Consider the following 5,525-nt stretch of genomic DNA (forward strand, 5'->3'; position numbering starts at 1 on the left):
CTGACTTTAAAGTCAGAATTCTGACTTTTAATCTCAGAATTCTGAGAAAAAAATCAGAATTGTGAGAAAAATCTCTGAACTACGGAGGCCCGTGAGTAACATTCTGCAGCTAGCTCTAGAAGCACACCAGAGTCCTGCAAACCGGAGAGAAACAAACAAAATTGTCCTCTTTACGTTTCTTTTTCCATGCTTTAAGCTAACCAGATGAGGCTACTGTGTTCATAAAGGAGCAAAAGGTGAGTAATAAAGATTTATTTTATTGGAATTTGTAAATAAAAGCGCTAAAGACTATGCTAGCATTTCGTTAATGCTATTTCAGACGTAACACGTCTTTTAATAATGTACGTATGCTGTTAAGATATCAGTGTAAACATTTGTGACTGACAAACAGTCTCAGAGTTTTACGTTGTGCACAGAGAGTGTGTAGAAATGCAGTTTTGTTCGCACGAAACCCGTTTACGTTCATCTACCTATCGTCTCTTTCTGGAGATTTAAAGACGTCTTATACTTCTGAAAATACTTCGGGCCATGTTATCCAAAAGATTGTCGTGTTATTTTTTTTCTTAACTGAGCGACATGAAAGCTCCATGTTGATTTAAGTTCTCATTTATCCAGGTGACATCCTAAAATTGAGTCTTGGCATCTGGACTTCAAATCTTTCTTGAAGGAAGAAGTCCAGATGCCAAGACTCAATTTCAGGATAAAGAAACAACCGTTATTTTCCTATATTTTATTGTGACATTAAAAAACATTTACGTTTTTTTAACACTAATGAATTTGTATTTGTCTGCAGATTCACCGCGATGTCGTCGCTTTGGACAATGCAGAAATGGCACTTCACATTCCTGTCTGTGGAGTCTGCAACACATCATGGCAGAAAAGGCGTTTTTGCTGATTTTCTCTTCCCATCAGACACTAGACTACATCGCTTTTTAGACACTGGACACTGTTATTGCTAATATTTTTAAGTGCATTTAATGGAGCTTTGACCTGTTGAGTAATCAATCAGGTCTAATTTCAGTCTGTTCTGTCTTGTCTAAGCTTTTTTTTTTGCTAGAACTACTGTCAAGTCTTGATTTTGTTTAATTTTGTCTCTTTTTTTCTTGATACGTGTGACAGCACACAGAGAATACCTGTTGATAACTGACAACTTTTCCTTCTAATTTGACTAACTGCTTTTGTCAATTTTCAATAAATATGTATAATTAAACACCTTTTATAAGTTACTTTTACTTTCAGTGTTTGCTTCCATAACAAAGGCATGAATTGATAGTAACCTAAGATCAAAGAAATGCAACTGTAAAATCAACACAATTTCCATTATATTTATTTGTAGCTTTTTGAAATATTCTGTCTCTTGCATTACATGGGTTAGTTCTGTCCTTGTTAATAATTTTGGTACCTGGGGCCCGTTTCAAGAAGCCAAGAAGCAGGTTTATTTGGAACTCTGAGTTCGTGAACTCCAAATTCGGCAAAACTCTGAGTTTTCGGTTCCAGAAAGAGAGATAACTCAAAGTGAAACCAAGCCCGTTCCAAGAAGCGGGTTAAGCTGAACTCAGAATCAATCACTATGGTAACTGAGTCTGTGAACGAAACCTGGTCGGTAGCAGGTTTTCTTCAGGAAACTTAGAGTTCTCTGCGGTCTCCGCCCCTTTTTAAAGTGAAAGATGTTCAAATATGAGTTCCTCATTAACATTTAGAGAACATTCACATTAGAGACGTCACGTTTTCACCACGCAGAAACCAAAATGACATGTTCATTCATAGAGGATCATGTAGAGAGGAGGCTGATTAATCCAGAGGAAATGTTATTTACGTCGGTAGAGGATTTGGAGGACACGAGTCGACTGACTGCAGTTTCCCAATTCATTTTTATTTCAGCGATATTATAAATAGTGAGTTTTTCCAGGGACTCGCTATTAAAAAATACAGTTTTCTTTTCCTTATTTTAAACCCTTAACAATAGGAATTAAGGAATGTCAAACACCGGAGAAGGATGTGGACTTATCCACCGTCCAGGACTTGCGTCAGACATTAGCTCAATTGATAGCAACGCTGCCTCCCACTGCATAGGTAGCGAGTTCGACTCCCGGCTACGGAAAGTTATTTTTACGTTTAAAAAAATTCGGCGAATATTTTTTAAGTCTTGAGAATTAAAATTAAATAAATACTTTTTTAACATATGCCAGGCAGCTACAGTTTCTTTTTAGCGTGCAGTGATATCTGTGTGTGTAGGGGGGGGGTTACGATCACGGAGATTACTTATTAGATTGGTAACAGATCAAAAACCACTCCTTACTCAACAAGAGACAAAATAACCTTCCTGACATTATTTATTCATTATTAGAAATGATTCAAATAACTGCAGATATTTTCTCTCTGTTCTACCGCTGCAGCTGTGTTGCTTTTCCTCCAGAAAATGTTCTCCTATAGTCGCATATGCTTGCAGGAACTTATCAATTTCCGCCACCGGAAGTACAAAACTCAGCTGTTTGCTCCCGTTGCCATGGTGAATCGTGCTGTCTTTGCTCCATTGATCAGAGCTTTTAATGGTCGCGACGCTCACACCTGATTCTGGTTCTAACAACTTCAAGTTGATTGAATCAAACATTTTCAGCTGTTCTGGAACCGAAAACCCTGAGTTTGAGAATTTTGAGTCCAGTGACTCTAAGTTCAGGTTCGAACTCTAAATTTGTTGAACCTGCTTCTTGAAACGGGCCCCTGCTCTGTGTGCAAACCTTCGGCATTAATGCATGTCGCTTGTTTACAAACATTTCCTGTCACGTCACATGTGACGTGACAGGAAGCCTGAGCTTAATATTGTTGTGAATCCAAATAAATAATCTAAATAAAGATTGGTGGCTGTTTACACAGTCACGCTCAGTTAAGAAAAAGAATAACACGACAATCTTTTGGATAACATGCCCCGAAGTATTTTCAGAAGTATAAGATGTCTTTAAATCTCCAGAATGAGACAATCGGTAGATGAACGTAAACAATAATAATAACTTTATTGAGAAAGGGAGAGTGCATATTAATGAACATTAAAACAAATGTAAATATGCCAGATTATAGCCTCAGGCTAATTTCTATCTGGAGTCAATGGGTTTCGTGCGAACAAAACTGCATTTCTACACACTCTCTGTGCACAACGTAAAACTCTGAGACTGTTTGTCAGTCCCACATGTTTACCCTGATATCTTAACAGCATACGTACATTTTTAAAAGACGTGTTACGTCTGAAATAGCATTTACAAAATGCTAGCATAGTCTTTAGCGCTTTTATTTACAAATTCCAATAAAATAAATATTTTTTACTCACCTTTTGCTCCTTTATGAACACAGTAGCCTCATCTGGTTAGCTTAAAGCACGGAAAAAGAAACGTAAAGAGGACAATTTTGTTCATTTCTCTCCGGTTTGCAGGACTCCGGTGTGCTGCTAGAGCTAGCTGCAGAATGTTGCTCACGGGCCTCCGTAGTTCTGACTTTTTTCTCAGAATTCTGACTTTTTTCTCACAATTCTGACTTTAATCTCAGAATTCAGAGAAAAAGTCAGAATTCTGAGAGAATTTTTCATGGGCTTTTTTTTTTTTTTCAGTGGCCCTAATCCTCTTCCGTATATTTCCCTCTTAGATCAAATGTCAGTATTCCTCCTGCTGAATGCTCCACAGCTGCTTCCCTAAAATGATATTAAACCAGTCGTGGATTATTTCTCTCTACAACCCGGTCATAGTTAGATGAAGGTTACAGGAACTTCATTGAATGCTGCTGGTTTTATTATGAAGGTCATTCAGATTTTCTTCTTCTAATTGATGCTAATGCTAACGCTAGCTTTCCACGACGGGGATGAGATGTAGATCTGCAGAAGATCTTTACTGTCCAGTTGATTATTTCTGAGTTCACAAAATCACTAAAAACAGAGATAAAGTCAGAGATTTTCAACGTGTCTGATGATAAAGAAAAACTAATAACTGTTGAGTTATTTTCTGACGTAGCTCCTCTTTGCTGTTGTTCATAACTGTGTCTGATCCTGCAGGATAATAAAGATAAACAAGGATCTAAATCATTTGTAACCGTCAAAAAAATATTCCTATTTAAACCATTCCTATTTTTACAATTACCCCTTAAAGTACCCCCCAAAACAAACATATACATCTTATTACAACACCGAAGTGAAGTTAGCTGGATACTGGATATCTGACAGACATTCGCCTCGGTCATGGTTAGGGACCGTCAACAAATAAAAAATGTTTTCAAGAACTTTTCAACTATTGGACCTTATCGGTCCAAATAACTCTAGAATAATTAAATCAACCAAGATCCATTTGGGTCAGCAACTTAGATTCACTTTCGATGTCATTTCTATTTTTAGTCAATTTTTTACTGTAAATGTTTGCATTTTTCTTCAGTAGCTTTTAAGTTTTTACACCTAATTGGTCCAAATCCCTACACAGCAAAATCAGTAGTGTTAGTTTGTGTTGATTTTTCCAGTGTTAAGTATTTTGAGTTGATAAGTGCTGATATTGAGCTGTTTTAAACACCCCCGAGTTAAAGCAGTATTGGAGGCGGAGCTTCCAATACTGTTTCCAGTAACACCGGCTGATGGAGTTGTTTCAAAATCCGTTCATGTTATGTTATGGTGCTTGGATGATTTGTTACTCTTAATAAAGAGTTTTAAAAAAAAAGCCTGCTAAATTTTAAATTCATTCTTTCACATTCTAACATATTTTGACACTTTTTCTCAGACCGCTGAACCTTCAACCCAGCTGTGGATAAGAAGGGAAAAGATGAACGTGTAGCTGCTTCTACATGTCGTCAAAGAAAGGCTCACTTCAACAGCTCCAACCCAGTTAAACACTGTGAGGGACATACATGCTGGGTGTTTACACTTTGTAAATATTGACATAAACATAATTAAAAAAGAATAAGACACAAATATACTTTATGATATGTTTTTGATTACTTATAAAAAATAAACTGGGCAAAAGATACATTATATTTTAATGTACATAAAAAGTAATGATGGAAAATCAACGCAAAGAAAGAGTTAATGACACAATTTAGTGTTAAAAAAACACTGTCAAGGTGTCAAAAACAACACTGAGACTTTCGGTTATGTAACACTTACAGAGTTTAAAAAGTTACACTTTCTATAGTGTTATTTTAACACTGGGCTGGTAAGAATTATATATTATATTTAACACTGGCAAAGTGTTAAAGTTGACTCTGTGGGAGTTAAATTAACATTACTGAGGACATCCTGGGACCACTTCTATTTAACATCTACATGCTCCCAATGGCCCAGGTTATAAAGAACAACAACATTAGTTTCCATAGCTAAGCAGATGACACACAGACATATATTAGACTGACTCCAGGAGACCGAGTTTGGAAGCTTGAAAGACCCAATTTGAAATAAATATATACACCATTAAATAAAAAAATAAATGTGTCATTGATTATTTAAAAGTGGCAATAAATAAATAAATGTTGAAATCAATAAATAAATGCTGAAATTAATGTGA

This window comes from Oryzias melastigma, linkage group LG3 (genome assembly GCF_002922805.2).
Source record: "Oryzias melastigma strain HK-1 linkage group LG3, ASM292280v2, whole genome shotgun sequence".
Lineage (NCBI taxonomy): Eukaryota > Metazoa > Chordata > Actinopteri > Beloniformes > Adrianichthyidae > Oryzias > Oryzias melastigma.